General features: G+C 42.4%; 1 protein-coding gene and 1 long non-coding RNA gene across 3 annotated transcripts in view; one reads left to right on the top strand and one right to left on the bottom strand.

Moving 5' to 3' along the window:
- The window catches only part of LOC114285411 (receptor-like protein 7), a 306,773-nt gene that overhangs the window by 218,692 nt on the left and 69,174 nt on the right, over window positions 1–18,907 (top strand). The gene's annotated exons all lie outside the window — the stretch shown is intronic.
- LOC145795206 (uncharacterized) lies at window positions 25–6,026 on the bottom strand. Its single transcript, XR_014335685.1, has 3 exons — window positions 5,781–6,026; window positions 855–946; window positions 25–410 (listed from the first exon to the last, which is right to left on the bottom strand). It is a non-coding gene; the product is annotated as an uncharacterized LOC145795206 (long non-coding RNA).

Raw genomic sequence — 18,907 nt, 5'->3', positions numbered from 1 at the left:
TTTGAATTATGTGTTTGGTTATGAGTTTTGAAAAATAATGATTATGTTTTGAATTGAGTTTTGAAAAATGGGTGTAGAATTATGATTTGAAAGCTCAAAACGAACACCACACTCAAATCAATGGGTGGAACTATAATTTGAGAGACTTACCAAACGAAACCTAAATTTTCTCATTCTTGAGAGGCAGCAGCTCCATTTGTTGTAGCATCCATAGGCTTGGCTTCTGCAGACGCCTCGACCTTGTCACCCTTCTTACTTGCAAACACGAACGATTAGGATTCATGTGAGTGTGTAGTAGTACAATTCGATTTGCATGCTTAAATGAGTTGTTCCAAAGTTTATAATCAGTCTTTCTGGGATATAATGCTAGCACACCTTTCAAAGGTGTGAGTTGTTCCAAAGGTGTGATTCTGCAATTTTAAATGAGTTGTTCAAAGGTGTGATTGTGCAATTTTTCCATCATAGTTTTTAACCGTGATAAAAAAAACTTAAAAATCTGGAATCAAATGTTAAATGTGACTAGTAGCAATAAGTTCTGAAGAACCAACAAACATTGTAGTGCAAAAATAATTTTAAAAAAATATAAAAAATAGCGCTCCTAGTAAAGATAAATTGCATCCACTAGATATTATTCCGAGAAACCTAAAACTGCATCAGCGACAGTACTCAATAATTCGTGAAAAGGAAAACAACATCAATTAATCATTTGAGACTCAAAGAGAAAGTTGAAGTGACATACTCTGTGTCAAAGTATAAAAGTGAAATAGAATGTTGTACCCACAATTACACAGTATCCACAATTATACAATGCTTGCATATGTATGGCAAATCTACATAAAAACTGAGAAACTAACCTGGGATAAGATAATGGGTCTGCCTTGGGATGCATAGAGTTTTCTTGCTTCATCATGTCCACAATCTTGGCTGTAAATTGCTTCATTTCTGCCTAAAACAGAAGTACAATGAGCATATTTGGGCCATCAATTTAAAACTTAATAGCTGGACAAAGTGAGAGGGGATACCTTGGATGGCTCATTATCAATTAGAAACTGAATTCCAGGTATGAAATGCAACCAAAGAGGAAAACCACTATTTATAAACAAAGTCTATAAGGCAAAGTTTACTGATAAATTGTTGCTTTGTATACTATACAATAGATTGGAACAAAATTTTATAAGCTTTACCAATAGTTCCATTTAGCACAAACATGAGGACCAATACCTAGATGAGCATCTAAACTAGCTTCAGCAACTAATTTAATAAATTTAATGAATTGCTGATTCAAGAAGGAAATGTTTGGCAAGTCATTTGTGCAACAAAAGGAAGACCTTATAACCCAGAAACTGTGAGAAGGCTGCCTAAAAAAGTATGTTTAATTAAAGATTTCATTGTTCTATATAAATCTTATGACTTATTATATAAATATAATCAATTTTGGTTGGGAATCCAAAAACAAGACTGAAAATGACTCAAAATTATACATAAAACTACAATGACACGGGGAAAGAAATCATTTCAAATAATCTATAAAATCTTAAGCAACATGGCAAGTTGGCAACTGACTTTAGAATAAAGGGAACTTACTCCTTACTTTCTTTTCCTTTTCTTTTTTTTTTTCCTTTCTCAAAATGGCCCAATTATGGAGCTATGCTTCAAAAGAACTTGAAAACAAAGTTAAAAATTGTTAAAGATTGGATATTTTTGTAATTATAAAAAATACTTCGGGTTCTTTTTGGCCATTACCAAAACACTTTATCAAGTTCTTATTTGCAAAAGAGTTAATGAGGTGATGGGAAAATAGTACATAAGAAAGGGCACCACGTTACAAACTGATGGGAAAATGTGAAATAATTACAATTACACAGAAGGGGTTATAGAACTCTTATAAGTATATAGCATATTAATTAGGATACAGGTTAGAGTGTAAATCCTTTGGAAATTAGGCCAAATTTCTGCACTAATAAATCAAGATAGATATAGAGGTCTGTTAGGTTTTTATTGTTGGCAATCCCGTTTGACAAAACTCATTTCAGTTGTAATTTTGTTCGTTCTTTTATTTCAGTGAGACTATAAGTTTTAGATGCGAATCCAACCCAAATTGTGCCTTGCAGAGAAGTTTGTGATGTTTATACTATCATGTTTGCCACTTCGCTGAGTATGTCGGGGATCGAGCTGCCCTATCCGCTCGCGGGGTTCCAGGGGACAGTGCCCCTTGGCGGGTCCGAGGCAGTGCCCAAGAGAGGTCGAGGGGTAGCGCCCTTGAAGCAAAATACAAAAATGCATTTGAAGTTGCTTGTCTGCTCGAGTGGCCATTTGTGCGCTCGAGCAAAGAACGTTTGATTTCAGAAATTTGACCTGTCTACAAAAGTACTGGAAGTTGGGATTTTACGCTCGAGCAAACTTTCCTAAGCTCGAGTGAGGTCTGCTCGAGCGGCCATTCTTGCGCTCGAGCGGAGATCACGGATCAGTTTTCTATAAATATGTGGTTTCATCTGTTTTTAGGGTTACGGCTTCCAGATCTTCTTCTTGGATATTAGGGTTTATATCTGGAGCTTCTTTGCTAGTTTCTTTGATGTTTGTTTGAGTTTACCTCATGATTTGAAAAGTATACATCAAAGGATTGTTTGTTTTGTTCAATACAAAAGAGAGTGTTGTTCTTCGGTGAATTCCGTGAAATTCGGGCCTGAAGCTTTGGTGAATTCCGGAGTGGCTCATCGTCGTGATTCGACATCGGTGTTATGGATTCAACGTTAGGCAAGACAATTCCGAGGTGAAGACGGGGCTGGAAGAAGCATATAGGGGTCGGTTCGATTCGGGCGTGGATTCGCTAGATAATTAAGAGTACACTTGTGTAATTCCTTTATGTCTTCTTAGTGGATTGTTTTGTGGCTTTTGCCTGTGGTTTTTTTTATCACAATTGGAGGCGCTCCAATTGTGGTTTTTCCACGTAAAAATCGTTGTGTCGATTTGTCTTGATTGTTTGACTGAGATTATTATTTACTGCTTAAAATTGATACATAATCACAAATCAATATTTAGGGGATTTCTAAATTTTTCAAGGTCAACCAAAGAAAAAAATTAATTAATAGTAGCCATAGCTGCAGCGTCATGTGCAATCATTGTATTAGTTACCACAATACAATTCTCCAAAAATCAATGGAATTTACCAAAATAGATGATGCAAAACCACATCTCACACAATGTGAATAGGCAGGTGAAATGTGAAATCAAACTAAACTACATATAATCCAATTTTCTACAAAACTTTAAGTCCATGGCTGAACAAGCATCGACTCCAATTGTACTAAATCAATACATTCGGAACAAAATTGCATCGCATGGATTCAAATTCCAGAAATCAACCTACCATGAATCGGATCTCTTGGCAAAAAAAAAAAAAAGTGACTTAGTCATGAAGTAGTGAAGAACATTGGGGGAAAAAATGGACAAAGCTTATTGATTAAGTTGAGAGAAATTACCTAGTTTGAGTGGGCGTGAGCTGAAAAACGGCAGAGTCGAGACGAGTACTAGACTTCATGGTTGAAGAAGTACCAATCAGATAAGTTTGAGTTCTTCAACACTAGTACTTGATCTCCCAAATATGAAAAATCATAGAATGAGCACTGTTATGAAAATCTGTCTACATTGTTTTGGTCAAGAATATGAAGCGTTGCAATATAAACTTAGAGCAAACATCAAAGGTAGTTAAAATATAAATAATGCTAAAATGCTAAAATTCATCAAAATGTTCATGTAGAAAAGAGGAATTGATAATGCTCATAACTATATCACATGGAGAATAACAAAACAGCACCCATGTTAGTGAAAATAAACCAAAGCCTGAACTACATTAAACTCAAGTAGTAACTTCCATCAAGAGCTGTGGCATACATTGGCCTTTTTTGGTTTGTGTTTTGAGATGTTATTTCAAAAATAATTTTCTGGAGAGTTTAGAAACTTTGAAAATTTGTTTAGTTGTATATTTTGAAAATAGTTTTAGAGTTTGGGATGATTTGATATTTTTTTTTAGTTGAATAAATGGGTGTGAGAGAGAAAAAACGATTGGGAAGGAGAGAGGAGATAGAAAAGTGATGATTAATGTGTCGTAGAGAGAAAAGTGATGGAATTTTAAAAAAAAAAAACAAAAAAATCAACCAAATATGTTTTTGGAATTTTTTCTCCAAAAACATGTTTTGAGATTCAAACCAAAACATGCCCATTCAATTCAAGTTCATTTTGAGTATTCTATAAATCTATTGAGTTTTTGGAGTACTTATAAAAATCTAACATTTCATGCTTCGCTAGAGCATCATTATCCATTCATGGCAAACACAGTTTTTTTTTTTTTTTTTTTTTCCTCATGATTTGCGAAAATTAGAGATATGTCAATTAGCTTACATACAAGAGATGGGCTTTCATCAAGCAATAAATGTGCTAAAGTAATAGGGTGAATTAAGAAATTCCAGAAATATATATATATCATCTAAAACCCAGCCATATGAGAATCATCATCTAATATTGTATCAAAAAATTCATGAGGAAACAATCACTCAAGTTCAACATCATAGCATCACAGGTTGAATGTCGCGAATAACTAACACAAAAATTCAACAAAATCACTCAAAGAACAAAAAGGACACAATTCCTAACATTTTAACATCTCACGTTTGTTTAGTTCAGTCTATTATATTTTCTATATAAAATAATGTAAATGGGTAACAGTAATGGGTTTAGAAAATTAAGGAAATGCACTAACTTTAACTGAATGCCAAGTGGAATAAGCATGATATCAAGTCCTTAATTGAATCCACTCAATTCCTAGCAAAGGAACTATCACTATTGGAATCTGCGAGCGGAGTGTCAGATTCAATTAATAAATGTATTTTACAATCAACCAGTAACCCTTTAATGGAAGTTGAATTACAGTTGAATATAGAGATGAAAACAAAACAAATATCATTTACCTATTGTAGAAGAACCAATGTCACTACTAGAACTGCTCTGACTACTTGATCTACTAACAAAAATAATAGCATATAATGAACAACCGAAATTCTCAAACTAACACAAATTCTTAATTGTTTCAGTCAGAAGGGTTTTAACAATCATATTCATAAGTGATCAACTGAAAAACATGACACTAAAGTAGTTAAAACTAATTAAACATAAATTGATCTTCAATTTGATATATAAATGTTGATTTTTATCTCTGTTTAGTCCAATCAGTAATGCTAGTTAGATTTATTTGTCAGAAATGGCACCCACGAGAGCATAATTTCATAGGCAAAATGGTAAATTCAAACAGCACTTGAAACCATAGATTATCTACAGAATAGTTTCAAATCAAGTACCAAGACAACTACACAAGTCCAAATTATGCAATTTTCTGATGAAACAAAACATACCTAAAACCACAAATTTAACAAAAAGTAAAAAAAAAAAGAAAAAAGAAAAGGAACTTGCAATGCAAGTGTGCATGTGTGTGAATTATTAAAACACCACATACTCTACAAGTAACTTAAAAAATAAAACTACGGCTACAAGAAGCATAAATAGAATTGATTTTAGAAGTGTGAAGGAGATGGAGAAATCGATCGATCATGAACAGAAGGAGACAGTTAGTGCATGCCAAAAATCGATTAAGAGAGAGAGAGGTTATTGTTGCAGATTGAGGGGTTTCGGGTTGAGCGAATTGTAGAGGGGTTAAAGTTAGGATGAGGGCGTGGTTGAGGGAAAATCGCTGAAGAAAAGAGGGCGAAGAGAGAGAGAAAGCTCCATACCTGATATCTAGTTGAGAGAACAACTTTACTTCAACGATGGAACGCAACAGAGGCATGTAGTTCCGTTGTTGCTGGAAATCAAGGGTTATACAGAGATTCCGCAATGGAACCCAACAGAGGCTTCTTCTTGTTAATAGAAATCAAGTGTTACATAGAGGAAGAGAAGAAGAGGGAGGAGACGAAATAAAGAGAGAGTGAGGGAATTGGGATGGAAATAGGAGGGTTAACCGGTTGCCTCGGTTTCAATCTTTTACCGTTAAACAATTCAATAGTCTCGATCAATTCTTTGTAATCTAAAGGCTAATAATTAAGTTACATATGGTGTGCAACCTTAATGATGTGTTTGGTTTGAAAATTTAGGAAGAAATTTAGAATGAGAAATGAAAAAAGCAAGTGAAATATAAATAAAATATACCTATATTTTACATAATTTTACACACTTTTTCTCTTTTCTTTTTTAAATCTCTTCCTAAATTTTCTAATCAAACATAGCATAAAGGGGTTGCACAAGTAAATAACTCCCTATATACTACTTATATTAAACAAAAACTTTAGATGATGTCATGAAATCTTTGATACCGTTTGGTGTTGAACTCAAATCATGATTTGAATAAAAAAAATTTAAAATTCATAATTAAATAAAATTTTTAAAACTTAATTCAATTTTCTTTTTCAAAATTTATAACCAATTTTTATTTATTTATTTTGTTCATTAAATTTTTTTTTTGAAAAAAATATATATTTTTTATTTTTTCAAAAAAAAATATTTAAAAAATAAAAAAATATATTTGAAATAAAAAATAAAAATATTTAAAATAAAAATTATATATTTAAAATAAAATTTTAAAATTTATTTTAAATAAAATTTTAAAATTTTAAATATATATAAAAAAATATTTTAAATATTTTAAAAAATAGGAAGATGCACCAATAAATCCCAAATCTTTATCTTATCTTATGATCCAATTAGTCCCAAGCTAATATTAATAACAAAATAACCAGTGTTACACTATGTTTTGCACTTTTTAGTAAGGGTAAATAAGAAAAACCCTAACGTAGTATTGACTGAAATGCCCAAAACTCTGTAGATGTTTGTTTTACCTTCAAACACATTGTTACGCCAATGTTAATGGCTTAATGTTAGGCAGTGCAGTTGTAGATTATTATTTGACAATGTGAAATTCGTGTGGATTGATGTAAAAACGTTGACATTATGACGGGGGATTATTTATTAATGGTTGTAGATTGTTTTACATGGAAGATGGGTGTAGAGATTGAAGCAGCCATTAATGAAATCGCCAAATCTCAGTTTCATCAAATCGCACCCTCATCCGCTCATCCAACCGCTAATCACAATATATATTTGTTGAACATCCAAAATTATGTCAACAAACATCATGGTCTGAATCTTTGATGATGATGTTGATGATGTATATTAACATCACAGAAACACCATTTAGAAACACCATTAATATATATTGATGATGTTGATATACATTAGTACATATTGCTAATGGTGTTTGTTTCGTTGTTGATGATGTATATATAAATGGAGAGATTCTGAAGAGGCGGTGGTGAGGAAGAGGGAGAAGAGAGAGGATCTTCTAGGGTTTCTGCAATTTGGAGGACAAATGGGCCAGAAAGAGTTGCGATTGGAGTTAAAGAGTGGTGTGTGAATGTGGTTTTGGGTCTGGTTTTGATTCTGGGTGTTGTGCATTTTGATAGGTATGGTTGTGATGAAGATATACATATGGATATAGATGGTTTTACATGGAAGATGGGTGTAGAGATTGAAGCAGCCATTAATGAAATCACCAGATCTCAGTTTCATCAAATCGCACCCTCATCCGCTTCTCCAACTGCGAGATCCAGACCCACCACCACCGCCAGATCTCAGTTTCACCTCCGTCAAAGTCACCGCCGATGTAGATCGGCTCATATCCGATGTTGGTATAATGAAATCAAAGCACTAGACTCATACACAACTCTCTGCAACTCCTTTGAATCAATGAATCTATCTAGTTGCAGAGAGAGAGAGAGAGAGAGAGAGAGAGAGAGGGAGAGGGAGAGGGAGAGAGAAATCACAGTCTCAAAAGGGTATTGATGTAAAAATAAATGGAATCAAATCACACCCTAAAAAATCTAGCAATACATTAAGACTAAATGGTATACAAAAAAAACTTAAAAGGACTAAATGGTTTAACTTTTTCCAGGATAGGATTTATGGGTAATTTTTCCTAAAAAATATAACTCACAAATATAATATATACAACGCACATTAAAATAAATAAATAAATATTTACAATAAAAAATATTTTATCTTAAAAAAATGAAATTAAGAAAAATTTTAACTATTAAAAAAAATAAACAAATTTTTTTTCAAAATACGACTCAAAAACTTAAAACTTAAAATATAACTCAAGGTAGCATTTTGTAGAGTTTTGGAATTATGATTTGAGAATAGAGTTGTATTTTGAATTTGTGAGTTTTGAAATTATGATTTGAAAAGAGAAAATTTGTTTGGTTATGAGTTTTGAAAAGTGTTTTGAATTTTTGTTGTGACATATAAAATAAGAAAAGTTGTTTGGTTATGAGTTTTAAAAAGAGTTTTCGAAACTCAATTCAAAAACTTATAACTCATGACCAAACACACAACTCAAAACTCTATTCATAACCAAACTCTTTTAAAATTCAATTTTAAAAAAATAATGTCATTTTAGTCTAAAAAAATAATTTATATATTTAAAAAATATACAAAACAAATATAATTTTTTTTTTCAAATAACAGGTGGCGATTGACAATTGCAAAAAAAAAAGAAGGTATTGTTCAGGCGAACCAGCCGGACATCTGGGAGGATGTTGGGGGGACGACTGGGTAGATTCAAAAATTCAAAAACTGTACGAGAGGACGTCCGAACGGACGACCGGGTAAATAAAAAATTAAAAAATTATCTGATTTACCAAACATGTTTTCAAAATGTGTTTTGAAATTAATTTGAAATCATAATTTGAAAACTTAAACTAAACATAGCATTAGAATACAAGGGTGGAATTAATTTTAGAATGTCAAACCAAACACAATTTTTTTTTTTTAAACTCAAAACTATTTTCAAAAATTATAACAAATAAGTTTTTTAGAGCACAATTTAGAGTATTTCATCGAACACCTTGTGGGCATCTCTTAAAACCACACAACTACATGGGACAGTGATGGTGCTGATATAGAATAACAAAGAAGAGTTGTCAAGGTATAACCGTGGTGGCCATTTCATCATTGGGGCATTTTGTCGAACACCTTGCCAGTCTTGAAAAGCATCGCTACCCTTACTGATGAAGACCATCACCACACTCATAGGCACAACCAACCACCTCCATCGAGCACCAAAACAAGAGTGTTTGTTTCCGATTCGCATCCACGATTTCTACAAATTGTTTAGAATTCTCTTGAAAGTAGCACTTCTCAATCCATCTACATTCTTTCATGGATTAGAATACCTCCTAAAAAATTGTCGAATTCCCACCAATTGCTTCAAAATTCCAACAAATTGAGGCTTTTGTTGCTTAATATAGTGAGTTTCGTGTTGTTGAAGACTTGGTTACCAAGTGTGAAATTAGGGTTTCTGGAGGTTTTTCTGAAGCAGGGAATTATTGTGTTGGTTGTTACTGTTTTCAAAGAGCAAGGCTTGGTTTTGGCTGCCCTTCTGGGTCTCTCTGCGTTTTTTCTCCATAGTTGAAGCTTCAATTACCACACTTTGGCTTTGGAAGGTACATATTTTATACTCCAATTGGGATTTATTTATTTGTAAAATTTTGCTGGTGCGAGTGTTGTCATGAATAGGAACATATTAGATTTCTATTTTGTGCAAGGAATAAACTCTTTAAGAATTCAAGTTGTTTAGTTTATGCCTGGTTGTTTGATAAGTAAAAATATTATTGGCTTGGCAAAATTCATGTTTGATTTTCGTGTGTTTTGATGATGCAGTTCATCCTGGGTAGATGGGTCGGGCTGGTCCAAGCTCTTCAAATTCCGATTCAGGCGGATGATTCCACCAGATGACCTGCAAGCAAGTCCAAAGGGGAACGGGGTTGTCCCCCAGTGAACCCTCCGGTGAGCAAATGAGTAGAGGAAGAAGGAAATATATATAGAGAGAGAGAGATAGAAAAGCTTAACCTTCCTCTTGTCTTCGATTCTTGCTTATATCCTTTGGAAATCATTTCACTGTCCCTTGCGACGTGCCCCCTTCCGCCGAAAGCCTATGCCGTAGCTTACCTAGTTCAAGGTGAGGGGCTCTGTTCTGACGAGGAGGTGTTGTCGTAATAAATGCTGTGATGGGCTGCATTAATGGTGATGTGTTGTGGCAATAACTCTACAGATCTTTGTCTGCTGATGTGGCCTGTGTTTCACCTACCATGTGCCTGAATGTCATTGGCCCTCCATGCCCAGATGGCCTCCAGCTGTCCTAGGCTTTGCCAACCGGGTTATGCTATAGGTCCCAAGCGATGGGTTTGGGGTTGTTTGCTGTGGGCTGTAAGCCTTATGGGCCTATCCATGTCAGTAGTCCCCCATTTCCGAGTGCAGCTTTAGTCCAACGAGGGGAATAGTAATAAGGAAGAGAAGTGTGAATCGAGTGGAGAGGCCGACCGTTAGGCGTGCCGACCGCAAGGGTGGCCGAGCGGGGGGAGCTGACCGTGAGGGTGGCCGAGCGGGAGGGGTCGACCGTTAGGCGTGCCGACCGCAAGGGTGGCCGAGCGGGGGGAGCTGACCGTGAGGGTGGCCGAGCGGGAGGGGTCGACCGTTAGGCGTGCCGACCTCAAGGGTGGCCGAGCGGGAGGGGTCGACCATTAGGCGTGTCGACCGCAAGGGTGGCCGAGCGGGAGGGGTCGACCGTGAGGCGTGCCGACCAGGACGGCGCAGGGCTCAAAAAAGGGGGGGCGTGCCATGTGATGATGTGAAATGGAAAGGACAGGGTAAGGGGAGGGGACAGTGCATCGTGGCCATACACGTGGCAATATCGTGGAGGAAGTGAAGCGTTGGAGCAGAAATGAAACGATAGGTCACGAGGGGGGGTTTGGAAAATGCGATTTTGGTGGTTGATTTGAAAGGTTTTTAAACAGGCGAAGAGGGCTAAGGTGGCCCCAACTGAGGTGGAGGCCCCCGTGGCTAAGGATACCCCAGAGGTGGTGGGGGACACCTCAACACTGGAGGTTGTGGAGACTGCCCCAACGGTGCAAGTAGGGGTTGAGTTGACTGAGGCTGAGCCGAGCGGGAGGGAGCAGACCCAAAGGGGCCCTGCACCTCAGGAAGGAGGGGTCCGTCTGGCCACGGCAATTTATCACGCTCGCGCGGTAGCGGGAAGGTTGGAGGGAGAAGAAGGGCCAGCCAGGGCAGGGGCAGACCGCTTGGTGAAGATTGTGGAGGAGACAGCCCTATGCTCGGCCTCTGAATTCAATGAGGCTGACCTGCTGAGGGGGTTATGCTCCGCCCAAATGGAGGTAACCACCTTGACAGGGGCCCTTCTAAGGAAAGCAGGGGCTGCCAAGCTAAGAGCTGAAGAGGCCAAGGCCCAGTTGGCCAAGTTGAAGAAGGAGAGTGCCGACTGGAAGACTGCCCATGCTGAGCTGCAAGCAGTCAAGTTGGAGCTGGAGGACACACGCCGTAAGGTCGTGTCGCTCGAGTTCCAACTGGCTGGTGAACAGAAAAAGTTGGAGGAGTCTGAAAGAGCCTGTGCCGTTGCGGTCGAGCAGCATGAAGAGGCCATGAGCAGCAATGAAGAGCTGGTCAGGCAAAAAGATGAGGCAGATGCCAGATTTGGAGATCTGTTGAAGGAGTTGGAGGATGAGCGCGCTAAAGCAGAGGAGGAGAAGGGGAGGCTCGTGACAGAGTTGGAAGTAGAGAAGGCGAAGGCGATGGCGGAGATGGAGAGTCTGAGGAAGGGAATGGAAGAGGAAAGGGCAACGGCGGCTGCTGAAAGGGGGGCCCTGCAGAGAGAGCTGGACGAAGAGAGGGCGAAGGCGGCTTCTGAGAGGGCGGCCTACCCCGATCTGTGCGTCGCAACAGTGGAGCAATACAAAGGGTCTCCCGAATTTCAGATGGCAGTAGATGCCGCAATCGCCAGGAATCTGGCCGGGCAAGAATCTGGGGGGGTGGGCCCATCAAGGACGACTGCTGGAGGTAGGACGGATGCAGAAGTTATTGAGAGCTTCCAGCAGTCAGACTTCTACAAGCACGAAATGGCTGAGTTCTGGGACAGCGGTTGGAAGATGTTCAAATGCAGAGCTAAAGAGCTGTTCCCAGACTTGGACCTAAGTAGTGTAACGATTGGTGAAGATGATGTGGCCCAAACCCCCCTGGATGAGGGCATTGAAGAAGAAGAGCTTGTATCCAGCGAGGAGGAATAACCAAGGAATAACCAAGAAGAGCTTCTTCTCTGTGTCTGTTTTTTTTTTTATTATTATTGTAATGAACTTGTGTACACATTGTAAATGAATAAAATTTCGTTTATGTTGTCAATTGACTGTGTTGGCCTGTATTGTCTAAAATGAATGAAGTCTTGTTATAAAAACTGGTCATAAAAATTGTGCAATAAAAATTTCGTGCAAAGTTAAGTTAAAAGTTCCTCCCTGCAGAGTGAGATTGGATTTGTATGAAAATTGAAAGGATGATAGTGGTTTATTGAAAAATTGGATTATGAAATTGTAGAACATAATATTCGAATGGGGTTAGTACTTCCAGTTTAATAAGGACGGATGAAGAATCCATGGATGAGGACAGAAAAGTAGGTTGCAAATCGTAACTAAACGGTTAATTGTAAACTTGTAGAGAAGAGATTGGAGAAACAAGCTGGGTGGGGTGGGAGATAATCTGCTAGTAAATGAAATACGTGAGAATACCTTTGGAATCTAACTAAGTAAAAACGTGGTCCTGGAATTGTGAATAAGTTTCAAAATGCGACTGACTGAGTGTTAAAAACGTGGTCCTGCTTTATGAAATTTCGTGGATAGGATGATCTCAGCATAGAGTGCTCAGTTCTGGCTGAGGCTTTGAAGTGCTCAGTCTGGCCGAGGCCTTGAGTGCTCAGTCTGGCTGAGGCTTTGAATGCTCAGTCTAGCTGAGGCTTCTGAAGTGCTCAGTCTGGCTGAGGCTTTGGGTGCTCGGTGTGGCCGAGGCTTTGAGTGCTCGGTCTGGCCGAGGCTTTGAGTGCTCGGTCTGGTCGAGACTTTAAGTGCTCAGTCCGGCTGAGGCTTTGAGTGCTCAGTCCGGCTGAGGCTTTGAGTGCTCGGTCTGGCCGAGGCTTTGAGTGCTCGTTCTGGCCGAGGCTTTGAGTGCTCAGTCTGGCAGAGGCCTTGAGTGCTCGGTCCGGCCGGGGCTTTGAGTGCTGCAAGTGAAAGTGTCATGAGAGCAACATACGGACATTTGAATTATAAAAGCTGAGAACGTCGGTCGGAATTTGCATTATGTATTAAAGAGGAAAATACAACAATGTTGACAATACAAAAGTATGAACTCATTAATAGTAACGCTTCAAATGTTCCGCATTCCAGGGGTGGGGGAGGTCTCGACCTTCCATGTCTTAAAGTCGGTAAGTGCCTGGTCGTGGTCGGGCTTTCACAACGTAGGGTCCCTCCCATTTGGCTGCCAGTTTGCCCTCGGTTGGATTCTTTGTGGCAAGAGTCGCTTCTCTCAAGACAAGGTCCCCTACAGAGAACTCTCGTGGTCGAACTCTACGGTTGTAGTGTGTTCTCATTTTCTACTGGTACGAAGCCAATCTGACAGCAGTAGTCTCTCTGAGCTCTTCGATGAGGTCCAGGTCTGTTCGATGGAGCTCTTCGGTTGAGGCGAGATCCGGATGTAAAACCTTGGGGGTGGGCAGACCGACTTCTACCGGAATAACCGCCTCAGCGCCATATGTTAAGCGAAAAGGGATTTCCCCAGTGGGAGTGCGAGCAGTGGTTCGGTAAGCCTAGAGTACATTTGGTAGTTCCTCAGCCCAAAGGCCTTTAGCAGCTTCGAGCTTAGTTTTGATGATTTTCAGAAGGGAACGGTTGGTGACCTCAACTTGGCCATTTGCTTGGGGATGACTGGGGGAAGAGAAGCATGGTTGAATCTGGAGATCTGCACAAAATTTTCTGTACTTCGCATTATCGAATTGTTTGCCGTTGTCAGAGATGATGGCTTGAGGGATGCCAAATCGGCAAACGATCGATTACCAGATAAACCTGGTGGTGTTCCGCTCGGTGATTGTGGCAAGGGGTTCGGCCTCGACCCACTTGGTGAAGTAATCAATGGCGACAATCGCGAACTTGGTCTGGCCTCGACCGGTGGGAAGTGGACCAACCAAGTCGATCCCCCATTTGGAAACGGATAAGGGCTGTAGAGTGTGATTAACTCTGTAGGAGGAGCATGGGGGATGTTGGCGAAATGTTGACATTTATCGCATTTGAGCACGAAATCGGTCGCATCCTGATTAAGAGTTGGCCAAAAATACCCAGTACGGAGTATCTTGTGGGCAAGGGACCTGCCGCCTGAATGATTACCACAAATTCCCTCATGGATCTCCTGCATTACATAAGTTGCTTGAGCTGGATTGAGGCACCGTAGATATGGCGGGGAAAAACCGCGCTTATACAATATACCGTCGACAATGATGTAATTGGATGCTCGGGATCGGACTTTGGCTGCCTGCTGTTGGTCATCTGGGAGTGCCCCTGTGGTCAAGAATAGGAGAATGTCGGATGCCCAAGGGATGGGTTCGTTTTGGATGAACTGTACAGCTTGCAGGTCGGGTGAAATGGCCGGGTGGTGTAGATATTCGAGACGGACATCATGGCTGAGATTAGGATGGTCAGCGGAGGCCAGCTAAGCCATCTCATCTGCTTTGGAGTTTTCCGCCCGAGGTATGTGCCTGATGTGGAAGGTATTGAAGAGGCGAGCAAGGGGGAGTGCCATATCCCTGTAAGCTCGCATTGTGTCTTCCTTGGCGTCGAAGTCCCCTGTCATCTGACCGACGACGAGCTGGGAGTCGCTGAATACTAGGAGGTGGCTGACCCCAATGTCCTTGGCAAGGCGGAGTCCTGCTATCAATGCCTCATACTCGGCCTCATTGTTGCTTGCTTCAAACAAGAAACGGAGGGCACATTTGAAATAGCCGCCCTCGGGGGAGGTGAGGATGAGGCCGGCCCCACTTCCTTCTTTGCGAGACGAACCGTCGACATTGAGAGTCCAAGAATGAGGATCTTCTGGCTCTGTTGGAGTTGGTGGGAGTGGGGGGTAGTGGTCGGGGCCGGATTGGTGAACTCCAGGATAAAGTCAGCTACAGCTTGCCCCTTGATTGCTGTCCGAGGGCGGTAGGAGATGTCGAACTGGCTGAGTTCTACTGACCACTGCATTAGTCTGCCTGAGAGTTCTGGTTGCTGCATGACCTTTTTCAAAGGCTAGTCGGTGAGGACCACTATGAAGTGGGCTTGGAAGCATGGGCGGAGTCATCTGGAGGCAATGACCAAGGCCAGGGACAGTTTTTCTAATAAGGGGTAGTTCTGCTCCGCTCCCCTGAGAGCCCGACTGATGTAATAGACCGGTCGTTGGATTGAGCCATCTTCTCTGAGGAGAGCTGCACTGACTGCGGTGCTCGACACTGCTAAGTAGAGGAAAAGGGGCTCGCCCGTGATTGCCTGTGAAAGAAGGGGAGGATTGGCCATGCATTGCTTTAACTGTTGGAAGGCCTCTTCGGATTCAGCTGTCCATTCAAAAGTCTGCCGAAGAACTTTGAAGAATGGTAGGCACTTATCTGTTGCACGGGAAATGAAGCGGTTGAGGGCCGCCACTCAGCCGGTGAGTCTTTGAACCTCTTCGACCGTCCTAGGCGACTGCATCTCAACCAAGGCCTTGATCTTCTCAGGGTTAGCTTCAATGCCGCGCTGACTGACCATAAAACCCAAAAACTTTCCAGATCCTACGCCGAAGGCACACTTCTCTGGGTTGAGCTTCATCTGGTACTTGCGCAAGGTGGCGAAGGTCTCTCGTAAGTCAGTGAGGTGATCGGAGGAGTATTTGCTTTTGACTAGCATGTCGTCGACGTAGACTTCCATATTCCGGCCTATTTGGTGATGGAAAATGGTATTAACCAGCCGTTGATAGGTGGCCCCAGCATTCTTCAACTCGAACGGCATTACACAATAGTGGTAGGTACCTCGGTCGGTAATAAATGATGTGTGTTCCCGATCAGATGTGTGCATCAGGATTTGGTTGTACCCAGAGAAGGCATCCATGAAGCTGAGCATTTGATGACCGGCCGTGGCGTCGACCAGCAGATCTATGCGGGGAAGGGGGTAACTGTCTTTGGGGCAAGCTCGGTTCAAGTCAGAGTAGTCGACACAGAGTCGCCATTTGCCATTGTGTTTGTGGACGAGGACCACGTTGGATAGCCATCTAGGGTAGTCCACATTTTTGATGAATTGGGCCTCGAGGAGCTTGTCAACTTCTACGGCTATAAGAGTGTTGCGCTCCGGATGGAAAATGCGTTGCTTCTAGCGGTGGGGTCGAAAGTGGGGTTCGATGCTGAGGCGATGGGTTATGAAGGAGGGGTCAATGCTTGGCATGTCTGAATGGGTCCAGGCGAATACATCTCTGTGCTCGGTCAGGAGAGCGGTAAGGTCGGCCTTGGCTTGGGAAGGTAGTTGGCTGCCGATTTTGGCAGTTTTGATTGGGTTGGTGGGATCAATGTTAACTTCAACAAGTTCCTCCATGGGTTCTCCTCTGACCAGCTCGTCCTCGTCTCGGACGTCAAGCCCTTCGATGATCATGGCCTCTTTTAGCTTGACTTCTTTGAGTGAGGCGACATAACACTCCCTGGCCACGGTCTGTTCTTCTTTGACAGTTCCGACGCCGAGATCGGTAGGACATTTGATGGCAAGGTGATAGGTGGATGTGATGGCTTGGAAGGCGTTTAGGGCTGTGCGGCCAAGGATGATGTTGTAAGCAGAGGGGCAGTCGACCACAAGGAAAGTGAGCAACTTAGTGGTCTGCCTCGGGTGTTCGCCAATGGTTATAGGTAGATCGATGGAGCCGATGGAGGTCACACGGTCGCCGGTGAAACCGACCAGAGGGGTTTGGAGAGGAGACAAGCTTTCTTCCCCAATCTTGAGCTGGCGGAAGCAATTGAGGAAGATGATGTCTGAAGAGCTGCCGTTGTCTATGAGGACTCGTCTGACCTTGTAGTTGGAGAGGATGGCGGAAATGACAAGGGGGTCATCATGTGGGTAACGGACTCCTGCACAGTCGGTGTTCGTGAAGGTGATGGGTTCGATCCACTGTTTTGACTGTTTGGGAGGTCGGTCCACCGTCGCCACTGCTTTGTCTGAGCCCTGCCTTATTTTTCTGAGCTCTGCCTTCTGAGCTGAACGGGATGGTCCCCCGCAAGCAAGGCCGCCTAAAATGACTCTGATTTCTCCGACTGGTGGAGGGGGATTGCCTGGAGGTCGAGGCTGTGGCGGTGGGCGATCATGGCCTTGGTTAGGTGGGGCTTGGTTCCGGGGTGGTGTATGCCGGCGATTGTTCCTGGGAAGGTCGGTTCTTTGCCGCTGCTAAGGGCGGGTGTCTGTGAATCGGCTAAGACGGCCCTGACGTATGAAGGTCTCGATCTGATCTTTGAGGTTAATACACTCGTCGGTGGTATGGCCATGGTCTTGGTGGAAACGGCAGTATTTGGACTGATCTTTCCGATTGTAAGGGTTTTGTGAAGGCAGGGGCCACTTGAGGGGGTAGTCCTGCTGGATCTGATTGAGGACGTGTTCCATGGGAGAGTTGAGTGGTGTGTACCGCTCGAACCGACCGGGCGGTCGGGTCAGAGCCGACCGGTTGGCTCGGTGGGGTTGGTCATTATAGTGGGGTGTTTGGCTATTATACTGGGCGGTCCTGGGTTCTGAGTCTTTCCTCTTGTCTCTGGGGGTCGGATTTTTAGTGATTGGCTCCTGCCGAGCGGCCAGGGAATCTTCAGCATTCATGTACTTCTGGGCTTTGGATAGTAGGGCTGCCATGGTGGTTGGAGGGTTTTTGGAGAGGGAGAAAAGAAAATCGGACGACCGTAGGCCGGCCATGAAAGCCGTGAGGATGACCTTGTCGTCATTCTCTGCTACTTGAAGGGCTTCGGTGTTGAAGAGGGTGACGAAGCTGCGGAGCGACTCCCCCTCGGTCTGACGAATGTTAAGGAGTTGGGTGACTGGGCGTCTCTGATGCTGGGCTTTGATAAAATGGCTCAGGAAAGAGTCACTGAGGTGTTGAAAGGTGGAGACGGAGTCCGCCGGTAACTGGCTAAACCACAACCGAGCTGATCCCTTCAGTGTCACGGGGAAAGCTCGGCACATGATCTCGTCAGGGAAAGCATGGAGGATCATGAGGGTGCGGTAGGTTTCCAGATGGTCGACTGGGTCCGTCATGCCATCGAAAGAGTCAATGGTGGGCATTTTGAACTTGGTGGGCAATGGTTTGTCCCGGATGGAGGCAACAAAAGGCGAGTTGGCGGTGACTGAGGGCTTGTGCTGAATGTTCTGCATGACCCCTTGTAGTTGGAGCTTCATAGCTCGGAGTTCAGCGTCCCAGAGGGGAATGTTATCGCCATGGTCAGTCAATGGAGGCTGGACGCTACTGGCTTCCCCCTCAGGGGCTAGTGCCACAACTGACGGGCGTGGGGGTGGAGGTGGTAGGCTCATATGTGGAGGAGGAGGAGGTTGTACACCTTTTGGGTTGAGTGAAGGGGGTTGTGGAGCAGTGCGGACCGGGGTTCTTTCTTGGTTGGGTGGAATATCTGGAGGTGGAGCGGGGAGGTTTCTTTGGAGTAAAGCACTGATCAGGGCCTGGTTTTGCTCAGCCATGCGGTTAATGCTGTTGGTAAGTTCGATGATGTACTGTGGTGGGTTGTTTGGATGGGGAGGGTCTGTTTGATGATTGGCGGTATTATGGTGAGAAGCCATCGATCTAGTCGTGACCATACACCTGGACGGGTGAGAGGAAAAGGTAACGGGGAGAAAAGGGGGGCTCCGGCGATAGTGAACACAACTAGCGCATGAATAAACCACAAGTTCCTACAGACGGCGCCAACTGATGATGCAGTTCGTCCTGGGTGGATGGGTCG

The sequence above is a fragment of the Camellia sinensis genome, chromosome 7 (assembly GCF_055761805.1).
Source record: "Camellia sinensis isolate YWXY chromosome 7, ASM5576180v1, whole genome shotgun sequence".
NCBI classification, from domain to species: Eukaryota; Viridiplantae; Streptophyta; class Magnoliopsida; order Ericales; family Theaceae; genus Camellia; species Camellia sinensis.
The sequence above is the reverse complement of the archived record's forward strand: the minus strand, read 5'-3'. Positions and strand labels throughout refer to the sequence as shown.